This window comes from Odontesthes bonariensis, chromosome 19, assembly GCF_027942865.1.
Source record: "Odontesthes bonariensis isolate fOdoBon6 chromosome 19, fOdoBon6.hap1, whole genome shotgun sequence".
Taxonomy (NCBI): Eukaryota; Metazoa; Chordata; class Actinopteri; order Atheriniformes; family Atherinopsidae; genus Odontesthes; species Odontesthes bonariensis.
Window position 1 is genome coordinate 21911084 of NC_134524.1, and position 13786 is coordinate 21924869.

Genomic DNA, 13786 nt, shown 5'->3' on the forward strand with positions numbered 1-13786 from the left:
GTTTCAGCCAAGTGAGCACTGATTACAGACCAGATACGCACACAATGGGACAGGCTTCCATTGGCTTGTTTTAAAAGGTGTACGAGTGTTTAAAAAAAAAAAAACAGTGTGAGGAATGCAAAAAAAGTTTCCTTTTTTCATCCGTTTTCACATGACCTCCAGATAGCTCGAAGCCTCACTACCAGAAAGCAAACAAACAACAAATATCCATGTTCATTAATTCTCTAAAATCCAGACAAGCGCCATTTGCTGAAAGTAGAAGCTAATAGTATTTCAACTTGTTCGCTACTTTCAAATCAAATCAAATCAAATTTATTTGTATAGGACATTTCATGTACAAAACAATTCAAAGCGCTTCACATAAAATAAAAGCATTGCAGCAGGGAGTGGAAGGAGCATTAAAAATACATTAAAAAAGTATAAAGAGAAACAATTAAAATAATTTGTACTTTGGTTATTTAACCACCTGACACACAGTGCAGTCTCCCTTCAAAATCCAAAGCAAAACTTAAAATATTTCAACATAACTTTGGCAAATTGCAGAGGGTAAAAACATGGAGGGCAGAGTTTAGCACGTTTATTGCAGATTAAAGGGATTCCCATGGGAATTAATGGACTGACTTGCATACAAACAAGCATCTGGGGGTGAAAAAAGCCCTACTTTCAGTTCAACTGCTATTTTGTGAGGTTTCGGCACAAATAGCAGTTGTGGTTAGGATAAGGAAAATGTTCTGGCTCTCCCTGAAATAGACCCTTTCAATGCAATGCAATGTCTACCAAAAGCGAATTTTAGAAAGAATTTTAACAATAAAGCAGACACCAAATAAACATGAAACATAAGGCTTATCAAACGTAATGCAACAATAAGGGGCGTAAATGACCATATGAATTCTAAAAGTCGTCTCTTGGGTAAAACATGTCCGGAGAAGATTACACTGAATTTATTAGCCATTTGCTGTTCCACAGACCAGAAGGCTGAAGGTTATGACAGTTTTACATTACTGAGAAAAATTATGCATGCAAGGTGATAATTTCATCATTTATTGCTCCCGCTTCCTGTTGAGCCATAAAGCTGGGCTTAATAGTTTCTGCAGTGATGCCACTTAGCAGGTTGCTAATTTTACAAGAGACCACAGTCCCATCCCTCACCACAGTGGGGTTACTCGGGGGAATAGCAGCTAATATTTAGGGACCGAGCAGTGAAACTGCAAGGACCCTATTGTATCTGTAAGGTTTATTATTATTCCGTTCTTTTTCTTTCTTTCTTTCTTTCTTTCTTTCTTACTCTTTGCAAAAGGTATGCGAAAACTCAGGAAATTTTGCGAGCGCCACCTGCCAGTCGACGACATGAAAGAATCTAAACTTTATATTTTTGGGAGTCGCTCATTGACACTGTAGCGCCCCCTACAATGCTTAAAAATGGTGCCCGCAATGGGGTTAGTTTCGCGTAGGACAATGAAATTCGGTACACTCATTCATCATGCCCAGACGCAAAAAAAAGTCTCTTGCCGCCATGGTCCCACGTACACAGGAAGGCGGCGATTTTGGATGGAAAGTGCGTTTTCGTGCCATTTTTGACCGATTCCACGCCTTGCTTAAGATCGAACTTGTCCTACAGATTTAATGCTACAGACTTCAAACTTGGCCAGGTTACTCTTAAGACATGGGGGGGGGGAATTCATGGAGAAACTTTTTCAAAACTTAAAGGGCGTGGGCGTGGCAACTCCTCAAAGTTCGATGACTCGCCATCACTCGCCACAAAAAATGAAGTCGCTTATAACTCCCACATACATTATCCAATCTGTCCCAAACTTCATACGGTGATAGCTGGACCCAGCTTGAACGCGCACATATTATCATAACGACATCCACCTATAGCGCCACCTGCTGGGGGTTGGAAATGTATTTTTTTTCCACACCTCGCATTTGATCAAACTCCTCCTACATATTTAATGCTACAAGCTTCAAACTTGGCCATGTTACTCTTAAGACAAGGGGGGGGGGGGAATCATGGAGAAACTTTTTCAAACCTCAAAGGGCGTGGCCATGGTGACACCTCAAATTTATGACTCGCCATAAAAAATTAAGTTGCTTATAACTTCCACATACATTATCCAATCTGTCCCAAACTTCATACGGTGATTGCTGGACCCAGCCTGAACGCGCACATATAAAATAGTGACATCCACCTACAGCATCACCTAATGGTGGTCGGAAACGTCTTTTTTTTTTCACACCTTGTATTTGATCAAACTCCTCCTACATATTTCATGCTAAAATCTTCAAACTTGGCCAGGTTACTCTTAAGACATGGGGGGAAGAAAACTCTTGAGAAGCTTTTCCAAACTCTGCACGGTGTGGGCGTGGCCAGGCGGTGACAATCGTGTGATGGCGTTTGTGATTTGAAAGCCTTATCATCATCGTAACTTAATGAAACTTGGCACACACGTCCACCCTGATGACCTCGTACGTATGTAAAGGGTATTGTGTGTGGGCGGAGCAAAATGGCTCAGTGGCGCCCCCTAGAAATTTTCAAAAACCCCTCCGCATTGGAGTTATTATGTGCTCGTACGTACACAGAGGGTATCGTGCGTGTGGGCAGTGCTGCGGCTCCAGCGTTCAGTGCATGCCCCAACGTGCGCACATCCCAACGTACGCACACCTCGGTCCCGCTCACAGCTGCTTGCAGCTTTCTAGTTCTTCTTCTTATTATTATTCTTTGCAAAAGGTATGCGAAAACTCAGGAAATTTTGCGAGCGCCACCTGCCAGTCGACGACATGAAAGAATCTAAACTTTATATTTTTGGGAGTCGCTCATTGTAGCGCCCCCTACAATGCTTAAAAATGGTCCCCTTATTAGGATTAGTTTTGCGTAGGACAACGAAATTTGGTACACTCATTCATCATGCCCGGACGCACAAAACAGTCTCAGGCCGCCAATGTGCCACGTCCACAGGAAGACGGCCATTTTGGATGGAAGGTGCGTTTTCGTGCCATTTTTGACCGATTCCACGCCTTGCATAAGATTGAACCCGTCCTACAGATTTAATGGTAACAGCTCCAAACTTGGCCAGGTTACTCTTAAGACATGGGGGGGAAGAATCATGGGGAAACTTTTTCAAAACTTAAAGGGCGTGGCCGTGGCGACTTCTCAAAGTTCGATGACTCGCCATCACTCGCCTCAAAAAATTAAGTCGCTTATAACTTCCACATACAGTATCCAATCATTCCCAAACTTCATACGGTGAATGCTGGACCCAGCCTGAACGCGCACATCTAACATAGTGACATCAACCTAAAGCGCCACCTGCTGGTGGTCGGAAACGTCTTTTTTTTCAACAACTTGCATTTGATCGAACTTGTCCGACAGATTTAATGCTACAATCTTCAAACTTGGCCAGGTTACTTTTAAGCTAGGGGGGAAGAAAACTCTAGAGAAACTTTTCCAAACTCTGAACGGTGTGGGCATGGCCAGGGGGTGAAAATCGTGTGATGGCGTTTGTGGTTTGAAAGCCTTATCATCATCGCAAAGTCATGAAACTTGGCACACACGTCCACCCTGACGACCTCGTACGTATGTAAAGGGTATCATGTGTGGGTGAAGCAAAATGGCTCATTGGCGCCCCCTAGAAATTTTCATAAACCCCTCCGCATTGGGGTTATTTTGTGCTCGTACGTACGCAGAGGGTATCGTGCGTGTGGGCAGAGCTGCGGCTCCAGGATCCAGCGCACATCCCAACGTACGCACACCTCGGTCCCGCTCACAGCTGCTTGCAGCTTTCTAGTTGTCATTGCATCTGCTTGGCACAAACTCAAAATGCCTTACGATTTTAAACAGGAATTTCGGTTTTTCTCTTGGCATAATGCAGCAGAGAAATTTCTTACTTAAAACAACACAAACAAGACACTTGAGCGGCACAAGTGTTCAGCGTTCTTAAAAAAAAAAAAGCACTTCAATCACGAGCAGAGCTCTCAAGTTTTCAAGTTTGCTTGGAGTGAGATTCGGGCGGGGCAGGGGCCAGGCCGTGTGCGGAGTTTTCTTTCGGGGTTTCTTTTTTTTTGGGGGGGGCTGGTCCCTTGCAGTATCCCGTCGCCATAAACTAGCTACTAAAGAACAAAGAAATTGTTTTATTAATATCAGAATCACAAATCTTGACTTTTACACTAAATTCTGCTATATTTTAGGTATGCAAAGTCTTATGCAAAGTGTTGTTGTAAGTGTTTGTGGCAGATTTTGATGCTTGATGACTGATATTGGGGGCTCCCATTTAAAGCACAGCCATTTTCACAGTCATGATGGATGACAGAGTTCCATTCAGAGCCAACGTGTTCCTGGTCTTGGTTTTATTGAGCACCGTGGAAAAAACCCTCTCTGCATCAGCATTTCAGTGTGGCAGAACTAATACCAGTTTGGCAATTGTAGATAGCCTTATTGGGAATCTGCTCATACCAGTCACCTTTGAAAAAAATTTACCACGGAAGCCTAATTACACTCCAACATATTTTTCAATTTTCATTAAGTTACTCATGTCAAAGGGTGTGTGCTGAATATTTAGGCCTACTACTCCAACGAACACTTTAACCGGCAGGTATTGGTCTTTTACAAGGAGTAGGAAAACTATAGTAACTAACAAAAGATTCAAATAAATGAAGATATGACCTGCTGATGATCCTGACGGTTCTCTTCCACCTCCAGCTCGTCTACAACTTCTGCACGCGTGCTTGCAGCTGAAAGCTATTTCAGACCTCACCCGGCAACAAGAAATTCTGTTTTCTGATTGGCTGAGAAATTCTATTTTGTGATTGGCCGATGGGTTGCTAAATCAAGACAGCTGTACCAGAGCTATAGTTCTGAGCTGTACGAGCGCACAGTAACCTGCCATTGACTCGTTTATAGTATCGGCCATTAGAATTTCTGTGCGACGAAGTTGATCATTTCTCAGCGTGAGAAATGGCATGTGTAGCGTGTGAACTTGTTGAAATGCGTGTGTCTCACGCTCATTGCGTGAGACTTGAGAGCCCTGATCACGAGCAACACCATGCATATTGTGAATATCATGTCTCTGTTGGTTGGGTGCTTCTGAGCACAATTAGTGTACACAGGTGTTGTGATGGGGAGTAAGCACAGGCGATGACATGTTACTTTAGAATGCAGCCATTAGCTGGTAAGCCTATCTGATGCTACGCGGGCATGTTAGTATGTCAACAGCAGTGTAGTGTTGAAGAGGAAACTCATTTACATGTTTGAATTTTCTTCTGCTAAGAGTCTTTTTCCGACTCTCACTTTATAAACACACTTAGTGAGCTAATTTTTATTCCGTCTTCTTTTCACCAGATTTTTATTTTCTTGCTATTAATAAGTCAAGTTGTAACAACATTTTAACCCGTTAAGTCGGGATGTTGAAATTGTAAGAGCAAACGGGGGTTGAAAAAGCACCGAAAGAGAAAGTAATGATTTCATCATCTGCTCTGGTTTGTGATGCGGATTGTTAAAGGTTGAATGCACCAATGTTCCCTCTAATTTTTCATGTGTCTGGGCATAAACACGAGCACACTGAGGACCACTGTGAGCAACATCAGATGTGCACGCTGTGGCCACACACCAGTATCACACCTGTTCAAAACCTTGGATCATAGCAAGTTACATGGCTTATTAGAAGAATCAAATCACGGCAGCTATTTTCATTAGTTTACTTTTAATATAAGCGATTTGTGAGCAGTGCATGCTGTCAGCTGGAGGATGCCACCAAACACAGTTTTATTGTTAACATCATTTTCCTCCCTGTATTTAATATACATGACTAGTATTTTGTTTACTGATATGTCTGTGCTCTCATCTACTATCAGGGTATGCCAGGGTGCATTTTTAACACTGCACATAGTCGTATTCTGCACTATCTCATTGATTGAGTTCACAAATTCAAAGGCCTAGTTTTTGCTTCGCCAGCTTTCTGGTATACTCACATACTTTGCCATTTGATTGTGGATTTGTTGAACTGACAGCATTGATGCATTCATTTTGATGGCAAGTAAAATATTGTCAACGAGAACTTTAACTTGCACAGGTCAGATTTTGTTTTGTGTGACAGCTCGTTCCTTTTCTCTCGGTCTTTTGCGCTCTCCCGCAATAATGTGCCAATCCCCTGTCCCATCTTGAGTCTTCGTACAATTCCAACAGCTTTCAAAAAACATTTTTTTGCTGAATGTGACGCTCGAAGTAGTCAAACTTCCACTGCACTGTTGTTAGCTAGCTAACCTGCACGGGGCGTATGGGCAGGGCACATATGTAAGCACTATCAATGCTCTGATTGGCTGCATAGCGTAAGTAAACCGTATCGTGTCATTGGCTGAACACCTGTCACTCACTGCGTTACATTGGAAAATGGTACAGAAAAACATATTAGTGGTCTAATTAATTAGATTAGGTCTAGTATTAGATATTAATCAATACGTTTATGGTGAATTTTATTTTATGCGCTGCATAGATTTTCTTGTGCGCTAAGAATGTGCGAGCAGAGCGCGATTGCACAGCTTAGAGGGAATATTGGAATGCACCTTCTTTTTTTTTTTGGTATCGATTTTGAGTGTATCACATTTCAGTAAAATCCACATTTTTGTATAAACAGACCTCTAAAGGTCAGTTGCTCTGGGAAAACGTACAGCTCCTCTGTGGATTTGTAACTTTTTAAAAGATCTTCTCTTTCATCAGTCCATTGATCACCACTTCCAATATCATGCCTTGAACTTTAAAGAAAAGAAATCCTAAAGATTGTGACATAAAAAGAAAAAAAAGTTACTGAAGCTTTTATGTACATGGTGGCAATCTGAGGGCAGCTTCTTTCATCACGTATAGAAAATGAATTATCAAAAAATTGCTCCCATTAACTCTGAACTGCATACCTCGACCCTGCAGGGAGATCTGTATTCCACAGATGCTGACAAACTTCTTCTGAAAATCTGATCTGGAAATTCCCAGTCTGAAGACTCCTTACAGCGTGGTGTGTCAAGTGTTTACCAGTAATACTTGGACAGGATTTTTTACAGCACTGATAATGGAAAACTTTGACCATCCAGCTTAAGGTACCTTGGAGTCCTTAGCGTGTGTCAATCCTGGGCTTGAAAGAGGACTCAGATGCAGAGAATCCAATTAGGCAGAATTTAATATATAACTCCAACCACCAATAAGATGTGATGAAATAATCAGCTATGAAAATATAATTATATATATATGATATAAAACTTAATAAATAAAAGAGGAAAAAACAACCAAAAATCAATTAACTATAAACTATAAACCAAAAATCTAGGGGAGGAAAAACAACTTAGTACTAGAAACAAAATCAACTAAATGCACTCCTAAAAACCGGAGGCTCTACAAAATCTTTAAAACGTTATCTAAAACAAAAATCACTCCTAACGAAGGCTATCAAAATATGGCTATGAAAACTTAAGGCTAAATTACGAAATTTACAAACAAAAAAATCACTCGCAAGGAGGCAAGGAATCGTGGCTTTGTGTACGCACGAGCAAGGTTTACTTTGACTGTGGCAGGCTTGGGTGAACGACAAAAACGAAACACTCAGGCACAAGACAAAGGGAGACGCAGACTATGAGACGCATGAGGGCAATGGGAAACAGGTGGACACAATCAAGAATCAGGGAAGACACTCCAACAGGTGACACACGAGGAAGGGCAAGTGACCTGAAACAAGAGGAGAGTTTCTCTTCAAAATAAAACGGGAAATGACAAAAACATGGAGACAAGACAAAAACCCAACTTGACCTCACCGTGTGACAGCGTGTTTTGGCTTCTGGAAATGGCCATAAAGTCAATGAGGGGATAGTTCGAGTTCAGTCCTTCAGGAATGCTCGAATAAATATAAATGTCGATGATTTGACTTGTGGCTACACACTCCGGTTTCTCATAAACAATCCTGACTTTCTTCATCCGAAACAACACAAAATTAACCTTTCGACACATTTGATTAATATTCTCATAGAGTTCCATTTTTTTTTTCCCATTTCCAACATAAATTGTCCATCAGTGTCATTCTATAGAGTAATGAAAGGATGTGGTAATATCTGTGTATCATACATTTTTTTTGTTTTTCCCACAGTCTACCAGAATAATCAGTGTGAAGGGAACTGGGTGGCTGCCCAAAGGACGATATAAATTCATACCGTCTGGTTGCATTTGTTATTGGTTATGGATTTGAGATTCACACATTCACAGGAGAAAAAAAGCATATGTTTGACGTGCATGAGATACATTGGCAGCCTTGGATAACAGTATTTATCACTTTGTAGTATTCACTCATTGAGAGAATTTGGAGCAATTCAGTTGCGTTTCCTTTAAATACCGGCCACCGTATTTGAGTCAACATCTCTGCAATTTGAACAGCTCTTACAGACAGAAAGAGTAAATCAAACCGAAGGAATTCAGTCCAAACACCAAGTGGGATCTCAAACGTGTTCTTATTTAGAAAATGATTTATGATGCACACGTACGGTATACATTGTGTCCAGTCTCATGATGCTTTTTATAGTCTTTGCAAGTTAAAGCTGGGCTTGAGAGCACTTAGTTACACTTTTCAATGAAAAAAAATTTAAAAACTCATCCTTTTTGGGGCGGTCTGTGGCGTGGTGGGTACAGCAGACGCCCCATGTACAGAAGCTATAGTCGTCGCTGCAGCTGGCCCCAGTTTGAATCCCGCATCAGATGGCCCTGCATGTTTTTCCCCCTCTCTCTGCCCCCTGCTTCCTGTCTCTAACCACTGTCCTATACAATAAAGGCATAATAAGCCCGAAAAAATATATATAAAAAAAAAACTCATCCTTTTATTCCTTTGCCATTATTGTCGTCCTTTCATGTTACAATAACTGTAGAAAAGACACTCTGGTGAAGGACATGCTTGGTTGGCCTCTGTCTGGTCTCGTATATTTGATTCCAATCCGTCTGGACAATCGGAAAGGGCAGAAGAGATAAAGATCCATATTTGTGGTTTAACAGCAGCTTGTTTATCATTGAGCATCCAAAATGAGAATGAATAATGGCAGGCAAATGATTACACATTGGTGTTTTGTTTTCGTTTGCTCTAATGGATTAAAAGAGCCCAGTGTGCTCACTCGCTCTCAGTCGTATTCACACACACATACATAAGCGTATCCCATTCCCAACAAAAATGACAGATTTGCGTTCCTTTTAGTGGGGAAAAGCATTCTTACAAGAGAACATGTGGGCGGAAGAATGGCTTCTAAAAAGGCAAGGATGTCAAACAAGACTGAAAAGATTAGCAGCGAGACTGGTATGAATATGCTGATAATAAGCCATGCTGGATGTGATGCAAAGTCCTGACAGCATCTACCTGAGACCCGATACTGAACTCCGAACTCAGGTCGGCAGGGACTAACTTACGTCTCCTTCTGCCTGTGAGGGGGAACTCCGGCTGTATCAATGCGCCCCGTCTTCAGACCCACAGACGCAGGGCGGCTAGTTTAACGGGATGAGTATGGCTGAGTGAAAGCGTAGTCATGTGTGATGCTTTTTTACATGTGAAAAAAAAAACGACACTGCATGTGACGTAGGGTTAGGGTACATCTTGACTTGCTCGTTCTGCAGTCCAGTCGCCAATAATTTAAAATGAATATGCAGCTTCTCAGCCGATCATTTAGTTTGAATTTCTCCGACCATTGTTTCTCCTTTTTGCTCCAACTAAAAATAAAGAATAAGAAAGATAATCTGTGTTTCGGTGTGGCTATAGTTTGAAACGAAGAATTTTTTTTAAATTCCCTTCTTTTAACTCATTAAGCTTTGTAAAAAGCATCGGTATCAGTATCGACACAATCACCTTTGGTTTTACTTGGCGTCGAATCTAAATGAAAATTGATGGTGTCACCATACATGTATAAAGTACTAGCGATTCAGACTTGAGTAGAAGTACAAGTACTCTATCAAAAAAGTGACTTTAGTAGAAGTAGAAGCGCTCTTTAAGCACCGTACTTAAGTGGAAGTACTAAAGTATTAAACATGTTTTGTACTTAAGTATTGCAAGTAGTTTATTTTTAAAATTACTACTCAAGTACTGAAAGTAAAAGTATTGTGTAGTGTAGTTATTAAAGCTATAATGTGTAATATTTCACGTTGTCTATTAACAAATTTGAGTCTTATCATTCACAAGTATTACCTCAATCGTTATTAATTACCTCCATCTCAAAAGTGCAGTGTTCTGATGACATGTCCTTCTGAAAATCCCGTAGTTTTAAATGGCGGAGCGACATGGAGACATTCATTGGGGTGTAACTCTGTTATGTACATTCGCATGCTGAATATAAAGAATATAAGAACACTGCACTTTTGTGATGGAGGTAATTAATAACGATTGAGGTAATACTTGTGAATGATCAAATTTGTCAAATTTGTTAATAGACAACGTGAAATATTACACATTATAGCTTTAAGGTTGCCAAACCAGCAGAGGAGAGAGAAGGTCAGCACAGATTCAATTTATGATCTGTAAAATAAGATCATCAGGGACTTATCGATCTGAAACTTGGAGAGTTTTCTCATACCAGGCAGTCGTTGCTGGCCCTTTTTTTTGCAGGTTCTCTGAATGGCAGTTGAAATTTAACTTATTATCCAGAATAGTCCCAAGACCTTTGATTACTTCCATGAAAATGATTTCTTTTATATATATATTCAGGACCATGTATGGGTAAGGCCTGCCACTTCTGCAAACACTTTAACTTGAAAAATTCAGGCCCGAGTGTAACAAAATACATTTAGGATTTGTTTATATCAGCGCAGATGATGGCTATTTTCCTCTCCAAGGCGTACCCAGCCCTAAAGGCGCAGTGGCCTTGATGGGAAATGTGGAACGTAGTTCTAAAAGCTATACAAACTACTATAAAAGGTACCATGTGATTGCAGATGGCTCACTCCTAATGTATTCCAACAGAATCTCGACAGTCTGTTTCAGTGTGTGTTGTGTTTAAAGGACACAAAGAGGCAGCTATAGATGATGGATGAGTCAGTGGCTGTCCAGATTCTGAGATTCAATTTATTTTACAAAAGTCAATTTCTTTTGGTTTAACTTCCAAGGTCTTCTAAATCTTTGTTAAGGTTCCTTCTTGATGCAACTAGTCACAAGCTATACTCTTAAGGGGGTGGAGACAAAAAAAGTAATGATAAAAATAAGGAAATGAGTAAATATAAAGATAGGTTTTACAAAATCGGACTAATAAGACATTAGTGAATTCCTCTTTGTATATGTGTCAGGATCCTAATTCTGACATGGAGGCTCAGCAGGCAAACAAAAGTTGTTCACGGCCGTTTTAAACAAATAAACTTACAATAACTTATAGGCAAATGGGCAAACATGTCTGGTGTCACTGAGGAAGTTAACGATTGGGCAGATGGGTGTACGAGTCGAGGCGACTGGGATTAAAGTCTGAAGGCATCTGAGGCTCGGGTAGTAAATGGCAGAGCTTGGAAATTCCCATAGAAGTCCAGTAGGCAAGTTAAGCGAGCATGCTGGCAGTAAGCCACTAGTTAAGTATTAAGTGTAATACCTTTAGTAAACAAAAACCCTTGTTTTGGAAAGCTGTTGCAGGTCTTCATGCATCCCTGTGAATTGAATGAAGAGTTGCACTAGGTTTGAGGCGTACACATTACCAATTTCAGCTTAAATATAAGAAAAAAAATATGAATCCCAAGAGATGGATCCGAATGCCATTTTGAGCAGGGGTGATTGCTTTGAGTGGAATTCCTTGTTGGAAAAAAAAAAAAAAAACTATTTGGGGACAGTGAACCTATTTTATTTGGCTTATGATGAAATATTTGAACGTTCGTTAATTTGGTGAAATTTGTTTTTACTGTTTTCACTAATTTGGGGCTAAATGTAAAGCATGCTGCAATAAATTACTTTGCTGGGAATATTCATGCAAAATGTTAACCAGAAACCGTCCTGAAAACAATAAAGCTACAGTGTGAGCTAGAACAACAAATCAAACTGATCAAGCTAAGAGGAGTGATGCGAAAGAGTTACACTAAAGGCCATTTAGGGTGTAGAGTTGTACGTCAGTGATCCACATCTAATTTCAGAAATCCATCAATCCATCTTCTAAAACCACTTCACCTGGGTCAAGGTTGTACGGGCTTGGAGGCCGTCCAAGCTGACACTGGGTGAGAAATGAGATACACCCTGGACAGGCTGCCAGTCCATCACCGTGCCAACACATTCACAATCAAACCTTCAGCCAATAACCAATCAAAAGTTGCCCAATGCGGCACAGAACCCCACAGAAGAGCAACTGTAGAACAGACTGCTAATAACACTTAACCTGGTTATGATGGAACAGATTACACAGTGGTTTGCAGCTTTGCCTTTGATTGGGCTGCATTAAGAGGTTTTAATGTTTTAGCTAATCTGCACTGTGACAAACCGTGCCCTCATTAATGCTGGAAACAAACGTAAATATTTGCGGCGACCACAAATAAAATTCTGTTGTAATTAAAAAAAATCCTTTCATCTTTAATCTTGTGTGATTAACTGGGGCCCAAGATAATTCCTACAAGTTGCAAAGATCTTTATCAGCTCCCTGCATTACTAATTGGCACAAATGTAATTAGTCTAGTGAGGTGTCGCGCAGAAACACAACCTCGCACTCCCATGATGCTCATGATAGTTGAAAGCTATTGCAACCCAGAGGAAAAATGAATGCACCGCTTTGCAAACAAACCCACATGAAGTCATTTAGCGTGCCAGCACCCGTTATTGGGATTAATCTTCTCTGACCCAAGCTTGTTTACAGACCACAAATACCATCTCTGACAGCGTCCGTAATCACACCATGTCAGCCCGTCTGAACTGGCTTTGATTACATGCCTTTCTCTCTGAAGCACTCTGATAACCTGTCTTGCAGTGCCAATTTTCTTTTCCTTTTTTTTTTATTATTTAATCCACCCCTAGATTCAATCTCTGCGTCACTAGAAGACAAGAGTTGAGCCTCCTGTTATGACCAATCATACTGTTATATTTTTAAATCTAGTTTATCGCTCTCAAAGGGGATTTATTTTTTTTTGTAACGCCACTTATTTCATCGCTCTTTTTTATTTCAGTTCCTTATATTCATATTAAGGGCCGTGGTCATCTCTGTGGGGTGGGTTTGGGCACAGTGGTGAACCTGAGCAACTTGGTGCCGTGTCCAGTTGACTAGTCCAGTTGTCCAGTTCAAGTCGAGTTGACTTGATAAATTACTGCAATGCATTTGGCTCTCTGTAAGTTTGTAAAAAGAAAACTGGACCTCTTTCTCAATTTTGTGGTACAATCGATTGCACAACAGCTCTTCCCCGATTTGGATGTGTTTTCAAGCTTGTCACACAGTCTGGGGCCATTGAGATGGTAAATGGACTGTACTTATATAGCGCTTTTCTCGTCTAACTGACCACTCAAAGCGCTTCAACACTACATGCCTCATTCACCCATTCCAGGGAGCATGGGGGTACACCTCAGCCATGACAAGGAGGTGATACCCCTCCAGCTGTCAGCTCCACCAATCTTTTTGAGTGGCGAGAGTGGGAATCAAACTTACCAACCTTCCAGTTATTGGACGACCGACTCTAACCACTGAGCCACGGCCACCCACAATGTGGGGATCAGTGTCTTGCCCAAGGACACTTCGACATGTGAAGCTGGAGTCAAACCACCGACCTTCCGATTGGTGGGCGACTGCTCTTCCTCCTGAGCTGCAGCCGCTCCAGATGGCTGTTGTTTTCGCCTCTCAGGGG